We start from the raw sequence: 19,006 nt of genomic DNA on the forward strand, positions 1-19,006 counted from the left end.
TAGCTAGTACACTGAACTGATCCAAATGGGTTAACAGGTGGGAACATAAGCATCTGTTTACTTGCAAGAGGTGATTTCAACAATCAACCATAAATTAATTCTCCAAAAGGTCCTTACCTTGAAAAAAAATATTTCAAAAACCTTGAAACTCCCACCAACGCATCTGGTCCCTAACTCTCTTGTGTTGGGGGGAAACAGTGTTATATTTCCCTAGTTTTTCCCCTATTTTTAGAACATCAGTATTATACTTCCTTCAATTCTGAAGATCATGAAATATTCTCTGGGAAATTATACATTTTAATTGTCTGTTGTCTTACAAAGAGTGATATAAACCACTTATTTGATTGTATTTTACATTCTGAACAGCACAACTGATTGCAAACATCTACACAGTGAACAGAATAATCTCCTACACATTATACATTTCTATAAGCCAAACCTCATTTTTTAGGGACAATCTGGTTTGTTTTTATCTAGTAGAGCATATTGGTATAAAGTATCAGTGTTGGTATTCTGGGACTATAACAAGAGATTTCCAGAAATGTTTAAGTATTCAGACATACTGGAGCAGTGAGCACTACCTGCTGTAATTGCAAATCCCTTTATAATGGATTAATGTCCCTTGCGAGCAAACAAATAAGAGGAGAACAAACTTCAGTAGCAAAAGAGTTAGCATTGGTTGACCACTTTCTCAGAATTCCTTTTTATCTAAAAGAAAAATGTGATAGTGCAGAATTTTGCTGAAAGGGATATGTAGAGTTTCCTTTCATGAGGTTTCAGACTATTCTTCATCTACCAAACAAATATTACATAAAAATACGTTAATAAATATTACTTTAATTAATAGCACCATTTAAAAAATAATCAAAAAAACAATAGACCCAGTGTGCCTCAGGAGTAGATGTTACCACATTGGGGGAGTCTACTGTAGTTAAAAGGATGCGGTGGATCAGTGGCTAAGATGCTGAGCTTGTCAATCAGAAAATCAGCAGTTCAAATCCCTAGCGCCACATAACGGAGTGAGCTCCCATTACTTGTCCGAACTTCTTCCAACCTATCAATTTGAAAGCATGTAAAAAATGCAAGTAGAAAAAATAGGGACTACTTTTGTGGGAAAGTAATAGTGCTCCGGGCACCTTTGCCATTGAGTCATGCCAGCCACATGATCATGAAGATATCTTCGGACAGCACTGGCTCTTCAGCTTAGAAACGGAGATGAGTACTGCTCCCTAGAGTCGGGAATGACTAGTACACATGTGCAGGGGAACCTTTACCTTTACCTAATGTAGTTAAAACTTTCATCTAATTAAACATAACCTACCATAAGTGGAGATTTGGCCATAGATTCTTATTTAAAGGGTAAATATTAATGAACTTCAAAACGTATTACTACTGATGCATAAAAAGAAAAGTTTTCATAGTTACCTTATAATTATGATTTATAGTGTATTAACCATAAAAATTAAACAATAAGAAATTACAGAAAAATACCATGATTGTAGCAGTTACCAATAATACAATTACAATCATCTCCTTTGATTGTAGTGCTGTCATTCTGAAATACTGACAATATAATATCTGCAGTCAAAAGCAGGGAGGGATAAAAATTAAAAACTCAAATGTAAAGTTTTTAAAGGTTACGAAACAGATTTTTTGAGAGATATAGCCAATATTATTTCCATCTGTCAGAATTCTTTCACATAAGTTGTCAAGAATGCTTCCCACATTTAAATCTGCAGTGAACTAGAAAAAAGATGGGTACTAGGTATGTGTTATTGTTTACCTTAATTAGATAGGAGAAATTCACAAATGTTCTGAAGGTTAAAATTTAATTATGTTTGACTTATACAAGCAGATTTTTACTGGATGTGAAATAAACAGGTTTGGAAGTGAAAAGGCTAGCTCTTTCCATATCCTTTTCCATGAAGATAGAACCTTGAGACTAAATAATACTGAGAAAAATCTGCCAATTAGGAACCTTTCTAAGATTTCACATAGCTATAAAACCTAGCTGTCACTTCTTTCTGCAGAAGCTGGTTTTATTGAAAAAGACGATAGGAGAAGACTGCACAAAGTCCCTTTTACCACTGCCCAAAATAATCAGCTCACAAATTTTCTATCCATTACAATGGATTGAAGGAATTTTCTTTTTTATTTTTGAGTTTTCAAATAATGGTTATTTTATTTGAACAAAATACTGGGGATATCAGAAAACAATAAATATTTATAACATTGTCTTGGCTAATTGGGTATCCAGTACTTGGATGAAAATAAACAGCAGTTAGCTTCTAACCAGATTTTACTAGTTAATTTTGCTACTTTTAGAGTGTGCTACAAATCTGTATAGTATTACATGGGGAATGCCCCACCTCTGTTAGTGCTGAATGAACTCACATTCAAAATTCCAACTAAATCCACCATTCACTCAAAACTGGGGTATTCCTATAACAGATAGTAATAAGATCAGGGAGAAAAACGCTTAAAAAGAGTACAATTCTTTAAACAATTATGATGTTTAAAATACAACATACATTTTTATGTGTCCCATCATTATCCCTATTTCAATATTTGACTTGCAATAGATAAGCAACTTTCCAACAATTTAAGAAAGTATTTGTTCCCTTTTGAATATTCTGAATTTTTGCATCTTGTTGCTGCTGAATACTATTAAGGATTTACATGATCCCACTGGTATGTAAAAAGCATCTGACTGAACATATCACAACCAAGTTAGTGTTTGTTTCATTTTTTTCATAAACAAATTTATCCAACATGTGATGTATAATTATGATAAAATAATCACTCGTAATTCTGTTAAAGGGATAAGAAAGACCTATTGTACAAGTAACCTCATTAAACAATCATGGTGGACTTCAGTATCATTCAGTAGCAGAGATGTGAAATAATTCAAAAGAAAGTGAATACTTACTTTTAGATCTATGCATTTTGTTCAATCTATTTTAGAGATGTGTTCAAACAGGCAAATAACATCTTTTTTAAGGCACTCCATTCTTAGGTTTCAAATGATTAGTGTATGCATGAAGCAATAATACTAATGCACTGAGAAAATGGAATTTCTAAGCAGTTCATGTGTATAAATCACCATTAATAATTCAAAATGGAACACGCAAGACTGGGTATGACCCTAAGAAAGTCCAAAGACATTGATTTTTATAATATTTCATAGTTCAACTGCAATAGAATTTTGATTTCCCATAGGTAAAGCAATGTTCTTATCTCATGAATTATAGTTTTATCCCTAGTTTATCTATAATACTCTGTTTATCCGACATAGAAGGTGCATGTGCTTCCCAAATAGCTTATGACATGAGAGAACAAGGGACTCAAATTGCCAAATGAAAATGGACCTTATGAATAGTGGCAAAATAGCATTATTAACTGCATTATGTTGTTGAAGTCATTGTATTTGCATTCAATAAATAGTGCTTAAATAAACTCTACCAACAAGGTACCCATAAGCATAATTAATGTAATCTTCATAAAAATTATTAAACAAATTATTCTGATGCTTGTCTACCTCAGATTTTTGGGAAGGATTCTATTATGAAAGCTTCTTTTTGTGGTTACAGTATTGGCCTAGAAACCAGGAAACTATGAGTTCTAGTCTCCCCTGAGGCATGAAAGTCAGCTGGGTGATTTAGGGCCAGTCACCCACTCTCAGCCTAATCCACCTCACAAAGTTTTTGTTGTGGGAAAATTAGGAGGAGGAAAGAATATTAGGGTTCACCTCCTTGAGTTATATATTAAGATCATAAAGGTGAGATATAAATAAATACATAATAAATAAATGATGGATATAATGAGACAGGTATGTTATTTCTTTTAGGTTTTGTATGTCAGTAACCACTGAGTGTTCTTCTCTATTTCATATAAAACTAACCACAGATTTCTGTGAATGAAGTAGAATACAAAGAAAGACATTTCATTATCTAGTTGGAATGTTGTATTTCTGCTGTTATGGAGAAGTCATAGAGATGAATCAAAGGGTGTCTGTGTTTGCATGTTTTAAAAATCTTTATTGACATGAGATATTTCACATAGCATTAGAAATAACTTTATTCTCAAATTTAAGCAGGACTGAAAGATTTTAAAAGAACATTTTTGCATTGTGTTAAATGCATATTTAATAAGTATTTTTCCATTAAGAGAAATAAAGCTGATATAAACAATTGTTATAACCTGTTCAAATACCTTTAAGCAAAATTATCAAATTATAGTTAATTCCTTATCAGATTGAATATAGGCAAATGCATAGTTTTTGGGGGTTCAAATTTAGAAAGATTTTTTAAAAAGATGCATTGTTATCAAATTGCATTATCAAATTAATTTTTACTTTGCTAATAGATTATCATAAAGAATAAGGAATACAATATTAAAATCATAAAAATACATCAACAAAAAAAAACTTTTTAAAATATGGAAAGCTGAAAGATATATATTTAAAAATATATATAGAAAAAGCAAAAATCTAAAAGAAACTAAAAGAAGAGGTAGGAAGGTATGCAGTATATGGATTTTAACAATGATATGTGAAAGACTAAATCAGGTTACAAAGTACTCTAATATGACAAACTAGATATCATTCAATCTAGTTTATAGTACAGATCAGGGGTCCCCAATATCAAGGCTACAGCCCAGTACTGGGCCTAGCCCTGTTTGGAACCAATACACACAAGCAGCGTCCAAGAGGAGTATTTTTATTAGTGGGTTGGTCTTCCTTAAACCAGTGTGCTCCTCTGCAAGTTTATTTTCTTATTCCAGTCAGTCCTGGAATTTCCATTGTAGATATCTTGGATAGAATTTGCTGGTTCTTTTGAGGAGGCTAATTATTATTAATGGGATCAAGTTTTTTCCCTTTTTATACATATGTGGTCAATGTCTGCAAGACTTCAATGCATGGGGGAGTCAGCCATTGGTGTCTGTCACAGTGTTCTTTTGTTTTGCCAGCTGTGCATATATTCTAAGACATACAGTAGGCTCAATCATCTCTGTAAGCCTACTACTCATGTCCTTTTGCCTTCTTTCTCTTTCTCTTTTGTTTGCCTGCCACGAGGAGGTAGGCTAGGAACTTTACCAGAATGTAGTTATTAGCCAGTAAGTTTCTTTGTTATTTATTTTACAATAAAAATATGTTTCTTAGAATCTACCTCGGGTTTATTTTACTTAATCATAAGGTATACTCCAAGGAAAACCACAATTCACCCTTCATCAAACACAGGGCTGAATTTACAACCCTCACAGTGTCAATGCAAGTGAAGCCAGAGTGGGAGCTCAGAAATCCAAGTTGTTTTTAATGATCTCTATGGCAGATTAGATCTTCCCTTCCCTTCCCTTAGTTGGATATGGTAACATTTTCATATTTTATTTGGGTGTAACCATAGCCTTCTTAATTCATATTTTGTCAATAATACTTCATTTTAACAAGAATTTTAAAAATGTAAAGAACAAATATGAACATTTAAAAATGTGAAAGTAGACCACAATTTATTACTTGGTAAAATAGAAAAATATGGGTTAGACAGCAGCACCATCAAATGAATTTTTACTCAGTTTGTAGTCCTTAATGGAACTACATTTGCATGGAGGGAAGCATGCAGTGGGATACCTCAAGACTCTGTCTTAGGCCTGGTGCTCTTCAACATCTTCATACAAAAAAGATACCAAAAAGATGTTGATACACTAGAAAGAGTACAGAGAAGAGCAACAAAAATGATAAGGGGACAGAAGGCTAAAACATAAGAAAGTGTCTACTCTAGTGAAAAGTTGACATGAAAGCAGTGCCAATATTTGAGGGACTGTCACAAAGAAGAGGAGGTCAAACTACCGGTATTCACCAAAGCATTTGTATTCTGTTATTCTGTCAAATATATAATTTATTTAAGAAAATTTATATGGCTTCCTACTCTCAATTGACTCTGGGTAGTTTACAAAAATGAAAATACAATATAGAAAAAATAAAAATAATACCTGTCAATTCCTCTTGTAACACATTCCAGGAGAGTTCATAAATGAATAAATTTTTCTTCAATGATAAGAATTTGAAGTCTATTTACTTGAAGTAGCAAAAAAAAAGAACTACTTGAATCCTTCATTTTGAAATTTTCAAAGAAAAAATCTTGTAGAATTGTTGACCTAGAAAAAAAATTAAATATGAACTTCCAAAAAAATATTCATAGGAACCCATGGTTGTGCCCTGAAGACATGATCTATTTATGTCTTAAGAAAATTAATGAATATAATCCAAACCCTATTTCTATGTATTGCAGAGCAAATCTGAATGCCTTGAATTTTAAATTTGTTGTCTTCCAGAGTTCTAAACATAAACGCATATTGAGAAATTTTAATCTGTCAATACTGCCACAATAAATCTTGTGCTATTGTTTACTATCAAGAAATATGGAGGCTAAGTGCTCCTTACAAATTCTTGGCTTTCATTTTGAAACAGTTTTATGAGAGAGAGAAAATAGACACAATAGTCCTCATCGTTCTTGTAATCTGGAACCAAAATAATTCATCTGCTAAATAATATAATTAGCTGCAACTCAGCAATATTAAATGGGGTGGGGTGGGAACAAATTAAGATGTAGATCTTTTATTTCCCAAACAATTTCATTTCATTTTCAGCCATGATGAATATAATATAAATCTTAATTATTTTAAGTCCCTACCAGAAACCAGCTATATAATCACAAAACCTTTTCATGTATGGTGAGACTTTAGATTCAGAGGTTTCAAAATAAACTTTTATCAGTTTGCTTTCCAAAAGGATCACATCAGTGATGCTGATGGTAGTTCTATGTCTTTCAAGATAACTGGGAATATAATCTGCCTGTGGAATGGATTGTCTTTCTTCAAATGGACTAGGATTTCTGCCACATTTTAGCTCACTTGCAGTAACCTTCCAATGAGGTTTGAATAACCCTACCCATCTCTGTTTCAACTCTGAATAGGACCAAAGCTGAGTTTTGCAAAGATATTGACCTGACTAGAGCTTGACATAATAACACTGAAACCTGCAAATTAATGTAATGTTAAATGAAACAAAAAATCTGAATAAAAATATTTTTGAGTTAGTAGAAGAGTTGTAGTATTACCTCACAATTACAGTGGTAAAGTTATGGAGAATTTACAGAAGGATAGCAATTTTCAGCTGGGCTGAAAAAATAATAAGATCCAATCTGAATTTATATGTAATGAGAATTTAGCAATGGCATTTATTATTTTTTCAGTGGAAGCTTATTCGCACTTGCATCTGCAGTGTTTCCTCCCTAAAACATAAATGCATTCTAGCATTGAGACTGATTTCAATGGGGTTTGATCTAAGATTACAGACATGGTTACAGACCTACAAATCAGTATGAAGTTGTCCTGTAGAAATTCATCCAAACTAAATAAAATTGCTAATGTTTTATGTCTGCTTTAAAGCCGCAGCAAGAGTTTGAAGAAAAAGTGGGCAAACATAAAGTACAGGTATGCCTATTTTAAACTTTGGTTATTTTATGTTTCTTCTTTATATCTATTCTGAAAACTCCATGAATTTACTGACAACAAACAAGAGCTCTTATTTTATCTTTGGTTTCTACTAATAACCCATGCAAAGTTTCTGTGCTCACATTATGGTGTTTATATTGTCAGAAGAAATGTTCATTTATATGACAACTTATAAAAGCTTTTATAAAATATATAAAATCTGAAATATCATTTATATGAACATATGTTTTCTCTTGATAGATACACACAGTTATGTTCCTAGTTACATGTCATCTGGTTTTGAATTACATTTTCAGCAGTTGATTTGTCCACCACAGGGTGAAATGTTTATTTTGTAACCCTACTTTTTTTTTCTTGATGCCAGATTTGCAGCCACTTGGAATTAAAAAATTATGTTGTTTTTCATTATTAGCATTTCAAGATGACAGAAGTGAAGATCACAGTAATCTTAGAAGTACTTCTAAAAGTTTAGTGAATGAAAGTGGTGGTTTTATGGTATGATGGTGGTGTTATGCCCTGAGTTTTTATTTCATTCTCAAAGCATTTAAAAGAAATATTTTTTTATTTGATGATCACTTTTCATGGGAATAAATTTATTTCTATTTATCTTCTGCTTTTATTTTTTGGAAATTTATTGTTGAGTCAAATAACTCCATCTCCTATGAATTTCACTGAGTCTTTTACATGAAACTTCAGTTGTTTTGCTAGGATACAGGGAAAGATGCCTGCAGAATTGCATGTTCAGGCAATTTATTTCCACATGCCCTTCAATGTACTAGTAATGGTGAGCGGCCTCTTTGCTCACCAAATCATACATTATTGAAAATCTGGCCATCCAGTTGTCTACAACGGGAAGCCTTGCTGTTTACACAAATGCTTTCATGTAAACTTGAAGCCTCCACAATCAGGTTTCCAGATCACACATAAGGGTCTGCAGAAAGTCATTCTGTATCCACGGAGCCTGGCTTTTAAGTGAAGTTCTCAATGCAGTGTGAAGTTAGGCAATTTGCTCATGGGAATCTTTTGTTCTAAGTTAATAATGGAATATCTTAGAAATTTATCTAAAAAGCTTTTATATTCTCTCCTTCTGAATTCTGAATACCAAAATATTTCTCAAACTGAATATGTTCACATTCATCAAACTTATTATGAGGAAACATGCTTTCACCTCCAAATAGCCAATATATCTTTAAAAGCCTATGTCTAAAACATCATATATATAACATCAACGTTTAAAAATATTATTTTGATGATATAGTATTTTACTGCCCCCTGGTGGAATTTTGCTGATATTGAAAATATAGATCTTAGTAACTGGAAAGCATTTTTCTGATTGCTTAGTTAACATAGCAGAGCAAAGCTTTTGAAAGTGTTAATTAAAACAAATTAGAATCACTTCAACTCAGCTGCTATCTTTTCCTAAGTTTAATTAAAGTCTCTTTAAAAAATATTGTTTTCTATTTTTTTTATTTCTCACCCTTTGTGAACTTTTAAATTTTAATCTGAATTCTGTGTCCAGATCAGAAAAATTAGTGTATGTGTGTGTGTGCATGCATATGTGTGTGTGTGTTTGTTTGTTGCATTTGTGCTGATAAATAAATAAATAAAGAGAGACTAGTATAGATCTATTTCAAGCTATTTAGCTCTCATTAGCTAGCCATAACCTTACTGGGAATCGAATCTGAGCTGTTTTTACATGGTGCTTTATATACATACATACATACATACATACATACATACATACATACATACATACATACATACATACATACATACATACATACAAATAAATAAATAAAAAAATAAAATAAATAAATAAATAAATAAATAAATAAATAAATAAATAAATAAATAAAATAATAAATAAATAAATAAATAAATAAAATATAGTTAAACTTTTCAGGAACAATTTTAATTGAACCAACTTTTCTTTAAAAATTTTAAATTATACAATTTACAACCCCAATTGAGAACAGGATTTCATTCATTAAGCGATGCAGTTATTAAATGAGCCATCAAATTCACAGACACAATTTTATGAATATTTTAATTTGGCCATTAAGTGAATAACATGATCCTTAAGTAAAACACAAAGTAATTAAGCAAACCTGGTTTCCCACACTAACTGTAGATGACCAGGCTGAGTGCAAGGGAAGCGTAAAACATTTCACAAGTCCCTGTGCAAGAGATCCAAGTCCAGACCACCTTGAATGCCTATCTTATCTCCTGCTCATTTCCCCTGTTAATTGGTCAGATTCTTGTAGTAAGCTTAATCTTGCAATAAATCTTTATACTCATTTGAATTTTCTGAATTGCCTGATTTCCCTGGCACTGGTCATTAATCTGACCGACTATCTTCATCCAAAGTTTTTGGGGCTCTGGAATATAGGTCCCATACCTGCAGCAATAGCAGTTGAGCCAGTCCTCTGCTCTATCTGCAAATGCCAAGGTAGCATTCAAGATGAAATCAAAAACCTTGCAGCCAATTTTCAACAGATGATTCAGCATATGCAGATCCTGACTCAACAAGGAAATTCTCTGCAACCACAACCTCCTGCTCCACCAGTCCAGGCACAACTGCTTGTGCTTAGTTCAAAATCTCCCAGCTACCTACAGATTCACTGGTGAGTGAATAATAAATGAGAATATTTGTGGCACAGTGCAATGTGATTATTAGTACTTAACTTGGAGGGTTTCTGATAGAGAGATCAACAGTCTCCTTCATCTTCATGCTTTTAACTGCCAAATGGGTCCTTCCACTCATCAAAACCAATTATCTCATTCTGGATAGTTGCTCAAATGTTCTCACTAGATTTAGAGAGCATTTTGGAAACCCTATTAGTATGGAAACTGCCAAACAGTGCATCTTCCAACTCCATCAGGCAACAACTCTATAAGAGCATACATTGAAGATTTCAAACTCATTGCAGCAGATCTGGATTGGAATCAGCATAGCCTTAGGGCACAATTCAAAAGGAAGTTCAAAAATGTCATAATGACACAAATGATACAACAAGGGATTCTCTGGGGTCTACGAGACCGCTAGCTGCTAGTCTTGACTTGCAGAACTTAAAGCATTTTTTCAACAAGCCCAGCCAACCATTTTCAAAGCTGATTCCCCCCGTCATTGCCTCTAACCTTCTTTCCCCCTTGGATTTGGACACCGAAGAGCTGGTGAAAATTGGAACCATCAAACCAGCCCAGAAGCAGAAGAATGCAAAGGCACAAACAACTAGCCCTGTATTTCCATTGCAGAGAGCTTGGCTACAAGCTTCCAGGAGAGACTACAGACAGCCCAGGAATGTCTCTGTTACTCACCACCTGGACAACAAATCCCAAGGCCAGGGAAACAAGCTCACACTAACTTGTTTATCACAATCCAGTAGCAAGGTTTCAAATCAGGAACAAGTAATTGCAGGACAATGTAATCATTGTAAATTCAAACCAATTGCCAAGCACTGAAATTGCAAACGTTACCATGGGGATGTTGTGAATGCTGTAATGTCTATTATGGGTCATACTTTTTTTTCAGTACCATCATAACTCTGAACCAGCATTAAATAAATACACATATTTCTATTGCCTGGTCTTCTTCAATCACTCAGAATAGAGCTGGAAGTGACTTTGGAGGTTCCCTATTTTAACTTGTGTTCCTAATCTATTTTTGTGATGATGTTTCTGATAGGTTGGACGGTTTTTCTCTTTGTGTAAAGACAGGTGAAAAAGATGAGTTAAATAGTTCTGCTTTCTCCCTGTTGCTTATTACCTTCTTGCCACTTTCTCCTAACAATGCACCAATTGTGTCCTTGACTTGTTTTTAACATGTTAGAAGAAGCTTTTTTGTTATTTTTTACTTTTGTCCCAAGCCTTTCTTCATTGTGAGTCTTAACTTTCCTCACTTCATCTCTATAGGCTCGGGCTATTTGCTGTTATTCTGCTTTAGTTATGTATCTTTCTTTCCTCTTTTTACACTTTTTGTCTTTTAATTTATTAGAGAGTTCTTACTATAGCCCTGCTGGTTTCTTTTGAGAGCTGTTATTTTTCTTCTTCATTCGTATTGTCCTAGATTGGGCTTTTCTAATCTCACTTTTCAAAATTACCCAAACTTCTTAAATTGTTTTCCCCTTGAGGATTCTCATCCATGGAATCCTTTCCAAGATCTCTCTACATTTATTGAAATTAGCTCTCTTAAAGTCCAAGATTCTAGTTTGACTTTGTTCTACTATTTATGCTTGCATAATATTGAATTCCAATATTGCATGATCACTTCCCCCCAAGGTTCCTGTAGCTTCAACACCTTCCATCATTTCCTCTCTGTTAGTGAAAATTAAGTCCAATATGGCTGATCCCCTTGTTCCTTTTCTACTTTTTGGGAAACAAAGTTGACTGCTAGGTTTGTTGGGAATGGAGTGGATTTTCCACTTGGTGCAGAGTTTGTTTCCTAGTTGATGTCAAGGTAGTTAAAATCCACCATTATTATTGTGGTGTGCTTCCTACATATCTTAGTTAACTGATTAGCAAAAAGTTCAACTACTTCCTGTTTTTTGTTGGGTGGCCTATAATATATACCTATGGCAATGTCATTTCCCCCCCAACCTTTAATATTAACCCAAATGCATTCAAGATAGTTCACATCATTGTTGTGCTCTATTTCTGTAGAGATTAGTTATTTCTTATATATAGTGCAACTCCACCTCCTTTTTTATTTGGTCTATTTATTTTAAATAATTTAAATCCTAGCTGTTTGTTCCATTTGTGGGTTTCATCCCACCAAGTTTCCATAATGGCAACAATATCATATCTGCTGTCATTTACTTGAATTTCTTTTTTTTTAATGAAAATTTTGAAAAACAAACTTTTACAAATATTTACTTCCCTCCCCCCACTCTCCCCCCCAAATCCCCCCCCCAACCTCCCCCACCCCCTGGTCTTCCCAGAACCAATACAGGGTATAAATCTTTAACAAAAACATTCTAAAATAATTCCTAGTTTCTTTAGTCATAAGCTATCTGAAATTTCTTAGTCCCGTATTTATTTTGAGTATAATCAATCCATCTTTTCCACTCCAGTTTATATCTCTCGTTTGAATGGTCCTTAAGATATGCAGATATTTTAGCCATCTCAGCTAGGTTTGTTACTTTCAGTGTCCATTCTTGAATAGTAGGCAAATCTTCCTTCTTCCAGTATTGCACCACCAACAGTCTAGCTGCGGTTATTAAACGCAAAATCAGGTTAATCTCTAAAACTGTACAATCAGTAATTATACCTAACAAAAATAACTGAGGGGTAAACTTTATCCTTTTATTAAGAACATTTTGCATAATCCACCATATTTTTATCCAAAATGCTTTAACCTTTTTGCAAGTCCACCATGTATGAAAGTAAGTAGCATCAGCACAATCACATCTCCAGCATTTAGGTTGTAAATTCGGATACATAGAAGCCAGTTTTTTAGGATCTAAATGCCATCTATAAAACATCTTATAAACGTTTTCTCTCAAATTTTGGGCTTGTGTAAATTTTACATTTCTTACCCAAATATTTTCCCATGTATCCAACATTATTGGTTCTTCAAAATTTTGAGCCCACTTTATCATACAGTCTTTATCTAATTCTGTTTCCGAATCCATTTCTATTAATACTTTATATAGTCTCTTTATATGCATTGGACTTTGATCTCTAATTTGTTTTAGTAAATTATCCTCGACTTGCATAAAACCGATTTTTTTTTATCTATTTTCCATCTGGCCTGTAACTGCCCATACTGAAACCATGATTGAATTGCCTTTTCTTAAAAATATGGAATGCTTCATGAATTTGCGTGTCATCCTTGCGCAGGGGCCATGCTAATCTTCTCTGTATTCCAATTTTAGTATATGTGCTGCCGAAGCGAGCACCATTTACTTGAATTTCTAATTCACCATGTTTATTCCCCATACTCTGTGCATTGGTGTATAGACATTTGAGTCCATTTTGATTGACCCTGTATTTACTGTCTACATAACCTGTGTTGTGCCTGACTGCCCCTGCTTTCTTGCCACCCGTTTGATTAGTGCACATGATATGGCACTCACTATTAAATGCTTGGTTTTGTTTGACAGCAGGGCTGATAAACGTACCCACACAAACATCTATGTTACTGCACTGATAACCCTATTAATTTTAGATTGCTGGGAACAAAAATCTTCTTTTTTTTTCCTGTTCAAAAGTTTTATTTCTTTTAAGACAAACATTTCATCATTCCTCAATCAGTAAGACATCGAAGTACAATTTTTTGTATGTCAAAATAATTCTAGTTTATCACCAAATTCTTGTCTAGCCTAATATATACCCCTCCCTCCCTCCACCCTCCCCCCAACCCCCCCCTCCTCCCCCCCCCGACTTCCCAGAACCCGTACACGGTATGGATTTCTAACAAACACAGTCTAAAATCTATTGAGAAAAAAAGAAATAAAGAAATTAATAACATTCTACATTGACCTTAGCTTCTTCTTGCTGAACTAACTTTAAACAATTTAAATCGTTTCTGATCTTAAGCATAGGCTAACTGGAATTTCTTGGTCCCGTATTTATTTTGTATATAGTCAATCCATTTTTTCCAGTCTCGTTTATATCTCTCATTTGAGTGATCTTTAAGATATGCCGATATTTTAGCCATCTCGGCTAAGTTTGTAACTTTCAATGTCCATTCTTGAGTTGTAGGCAAGTCTTCCTTCTTCCAGTATTGTGCCACCAACAGTCTTGCTGCCGTTATTAGGTGCAGAATCAAGTTAGTCTCTACCACTGTAAAGTCAGTACATATACCTAGTAAGAATAACTGAGGAGTAAACTTTATCCTTCTTTTAAAGATATTTTGCATAATCCCTATGCTCTTCTCTAACTGAAGGTATTTTCTCTTTATCTAAATATTTGTCTATATCTAGACCATTAATTTTATCCCCTTTATACAATTCTGTAAAAAATTCCCGAAATGCCTTTTGAATATCTTCCTGTTGATACACCTCCTTCCCTCTGTAAATCAGTTTAGATATATTTCGAGTTTTCCTTTTTTTCCTAATCTGATAAGCTAACCATCTGCCAGGTTTGTTTGCATTACAAAAAGTATTGTGTTTTGCATATAATAAATTAGTGGCTACCTGGTCAGAGATCAACATGTCAAATTGAGATTTTAATATGATAATAGCTTCCTTAACCTTTGTATCGCCTGGGTTCATTGTTAACTCCAACTCTTTTCTCTTAATTTCCTCTTCTAATTCTGTTCGTTTTAACCCTTGTTTATATCTATGTGTTTTATTTATATTCATCAGCACTCCTCTCATATACGCTTTGCTTGCATCCCATACAAATTCCATAGATGTACCCTTATTCATATTCAAAATGAAATATTCAGATAACAATTTTTTACAATCATTAATATACTTTTCATATCTAAATAAGTTTTCATTCAATCTCCAAGACCTTCTTGCCTGCACTACCCTTCCCAACTCCATCCAAACTGGATTATGGTCCGAAAGGACCCTAGCCGCAATCTTTGTCTTCTTGACCCTAGAAAGTAAATCATTAGTGGTTAGTATAAAATCAATCCTTGAAAGAGATTGATGCCTATCAGAGAAGAAAGTGAAATCATATTCCTCTGCATTTCTTTCTCGCCAAATATCTCTCAATTCAAAGTCATCCATGATGTCAAAAAAAGGTTTGGGTAACTTTGCTCGCATCTTAGTATTTGGGCGAGAAGTCTTCTTATCTCTCGTAGTGTCTATCACACCATTCCAATCACCCAATAGTATACAGGAACTATAGTCCCATTGTACTAATTTAGCATGAAGATTTCTATAGAATCCATCTTGCTGATGATTAGGGGCATAAATTCCCAAAAATAATATCTTTTTCCCTTCTAGGATTAGGTCTAAAGCAATATATCTTCCGAAGGGATCTGCTTCAATTAATTCAGCTTTCATGTCTTTTCTTAAGTATACAACTATACCATTCTTCTTTTCCATAGCAGAAGCTACAAAATGTTGACCAAGTTTCGAGTTAATCAAATATTTTTGATCAGTTGATTTAATATGAGTTTCTTGCAAACAAATTATGTCATTCTTAAACTGTTTGAGATAGTGAAATATTTTCTTTCTCTTCTGTGGGGAATTCAATCCATTGACATTCCATGTTAAAATCTTAGTTGGCTGAAGCATTTTTAGAGCTTCCTGCATGGCCTGTTTAACCTTAGGCCTAGCTCCTCCCACTGTATCTTCTGTATCAATTAATTCTCTGTTCCAGCTGTTCAGTTTAAATGTTTATCCAGAAAATCTGTGAATTTAATGCCAAGTAACTCAATTCTTTTCTTGGATGAATGCAGTCTATCTCTTTTGTACACTTTTTCATTGGACCAGCTGCAGACATCATGACTAATAAAACTAAACCCTTTCTTTTTACCCCACTCCTTTAGCTACACATTAAACTCCGCTACACACTGGCCTTTCCCTTTTTCTTTCTTATATACTGATAAAACCTCTGAAAAGATAAGGCTACAACCTATACTACTAAGTTCATACCCCAAGCTCTGGAAATCATTCTGCACAGAAAGTACATCTTTTGGGGACAGATCATTTGTGTCAAGATGTATAATAGCATTAACATCACAGTCCTTACTGACATTCTTGACTATCTTAAGTAGCACCTGGCAGACAGCTGACCTCTTTCAAAACCTCCATATCCTTTCCTAAATTTACATCCTTTACAATTGAATCACCAACCAGAAGGTTGGATACCTTGCTCTTCTTGTGTGACTGATGTGTAATACCTGATTCACACTTTGCCTTTCCAAAGTAAGTTCTTCGTTTCAGACCACAATCCCCTGCTTATTTGAATTATCATTATCAAAACTACCTTGACCTGTCACTTTAGTATCCCTATTAAGGTCAGCAAGGGCATTATATGTTATGCTGGGTCAGGGCAAAAGCTTTGTGTTTATGGTTCACAGCTCTCACCCTGCCAGATCCCATGGTTGTCCATACTGCTCTTCTCCTGTGGGATCTTTTTGATAGCAGGGCCGCTCAATACAGCTGGATTGGGCACCTACTTTCTGCTTGGAGAGCACAAGTTAGAGGCTCTAGATAGATAATCTGTCCATATAGACTAGTAATTTATTTAGAAGGGGGACAGTATCCAAATTTTAAAAGTATTGAACTACCATTTTGTAACTGAGCAAATAGACATGTGGATGGGAACTCACCAAGAGACAATAAGCTTTATTGTGGCTCCAAGAATGGACCGGCCTCTTATACTAGGCTTGCCCTGGTTATGTAAATGGAACCCACACAACAATTGGAGGAAAGGATGGTTATGCATCCGATCTGCTACACCTTCTGAGGGAGAGGAAGGGCTCCCAAACAAAATAATGCTGACAAGAAAAAATTGAGAGGGAGGAGAAAATTCCAAGTGAGTATTGGAACCTAAGAGATGTTTTCAGTGAAAAATCATCTGATAAATTACCCTCACACCGTGCAACTGATTGCAGCATTGATATTCTCCCTGGAGTAAAACTTCCAAAACCTCAGATTTATTCGATGACACCCCCCCTTGAAATGGACGAGTTAAGGAAGTTTATTGACAAAAATTTGCAAAGGAGATTCATTGAACCTGCTAGACCCCAAGTAGCTGCTCCAGTTCTGTTCAGAGAAAAGAAAGATGGCTCCTTTCATCTCTGTATTAATTACAAGAACCTGAATGCTGTCTTTGTTCAGAACCTCTACCCACTACCTTTAATGAAGGATATCTTGGCCCAATTGGGTAAAGGGAAGATTTTCATGAAATTAGACCTACGAGAGGCCTATTACAGGGTCAGAATTAAAGAGGGAGACGAATGGAAAACTGCTTTCAACTGCCCTCTTGGTTGTTTTCAATTCTGAGTACTCCCGTTTGGCCTGCAGGGGGCACCAGCTGTTTTCATGCAGCTAATTAATGAGGTTTTGCATGAACAGCTGTACAAAGGCGTGATAGTCTATCTTGATGATATCCTTATTTACACGGAAACACATGAAGAACATGTGAAATTGGTGCACTCAGTCCTCAAAAAACTCTGTGCAGCAGAACTGTATGCCAAATTGTCTAAGTGTGAATTTCATCAAGAGAAAATTGACTACCTTGGGTATCGCATCTCCCATAATGGCATCGAGATGGACCCAGCAAAGATCCAAGCTGTCACCGAATGGGCGCCCCCCATGCACCCGCAACAATTGCAAAGTTTTTTGGGATTTGCAAATTTTTATTGTCAATTTATTCCCTCCTTCGCCAGCATTGCCCTCCCCATTATGAACCTCCTAAAGTCAAGAGGGGAGGCCAAGCCTAGACCAGGAAAGCCATTAAATTGGACTATGGAATGTCAAGCCACATTTGAAAAACTAAAGCGACTCTTTGCGGCTGAGCCAGTTCTGAAATACCCAGACATGAATTCGCCATTTGTTGTCCAGGCTGATGGTAGTGATGTGGTAGTGGGGGCAGTACTACTACAGACAAATGCTGATGGGAAGCTGCAACCTTGCCCTTACACCTCTCGGAAGCTAACTGAGATAGAGAGACGATGCGCTATATGGAAAAGGAGGCTTTTGCAGTCAGGTGGGCCTTGATGACCTGGCGACATTTCCTAAAGGGGGCTAAACACCCTTTTGAAGTATGGACTGATCACAAAAACTTGGAGGCATTGAAAACCCCTTGAAAGCTATCTCCTAAACAGATGAGGTGGACACAACATTTCAATAGGTTCAATTTCACTTTGAAGTATATCCCAGGGGGGAAGAACATTATAGCAGATGCTCTGTCCAGACTCCCACAATACAACAGCTCAAAGCTTAGCATGGTTCACCCAGTCATCCCGGCGAAAAGTCTCGCTGCTCCGGTGGTCACCAAAAGCCAGAGCAGCTCTAACTTTGAGGTCACAAAGGACCTCATCTTCAAACTCAAGGAGTTGAGGCCCTGAGTCTGATGAATGGTTTAAACAACATTCAAATGAGTGTACCATGAAAGATGGTCTAGCTTGGATAGGAGCTAAGGTGTATGTGTCTGCTACCATTAGGACTTTGGTTCTACAACAGGCCCATGATTCACGTATGGCAGGCCATTTTGGATTTGTGAAAACTTTACATCTCATTAAAAGACAATTTTGGTGGCCTTCATTGAAGAAGGACATTGAGTCCTATGTGGCCAGTTGCCCCACATGTGCTGCCGCAAAATGCCCACCAGGAAAGCCCCAAGGCCTGCTCCAAGGTGTGGCCCGTCCTGAAGCTCCGTGGAAGAAAATATCTATGGACTTCATTGTTGAACTACCAGAAAGTCAAGGGAATACTGTGATTTGGGTCATTATGGATTTGTTTTCCAAACAGGTTCACTTTGTTCCTTGTTCCAAAATCCCATCAGCTAAATCCTTGGCTAAATTATTCATTATGCATGTATATCGTCTACATGGCGTGCCAGAATGCATTATCTCGGATAGGGGGTC

At 35.2% G+C, this 19,006-nt stretch overlaps 1 protein-coding gene and 1 non-coding gene across 2 annotated transcripts in view; one reads left to right on the top strand and one right to left on the bottom strand.

The window, feature by feature from the left end:
• Positions 1-19,006, top strand: part of CNTNAP2 (contactin associated protein 2) — an 885,336-nt gene that overhangs the window by 756,602 nt on the left and 109,728 nt on the right. The gene's annotated exons all lie outside the window — the stretch shown is intronic.
• On the bottom strand, positions 13,306-13,409 carry LOC148045928 (U6 spliceosomal RNA). Its single transcript, XR_015696555.1, has one exon. It is a non-coding gene; the product is annotated as a U6 spliceosomal RNA (small nuclear RNA).

The sequence above is a fragment of the Thamnophis sirtalis genome, unplaced genomic scaffold, assembly GCF_051295495.1.
Source record: "Thamnophis sirtalis isolate CommonGarterSnake01/CBP01778 unplaced genomic scaffold, rThaSir2_p1.2 scaffold_4, whole genome shotgun sequence".
In the NCBI taxonomy this organism is placed as follows: Eukaryota; Metazoa; Chordata; class Lepidosauria; order Squamata; family Natricidae; genus Thamnophis; species Thamnophis sirtalis.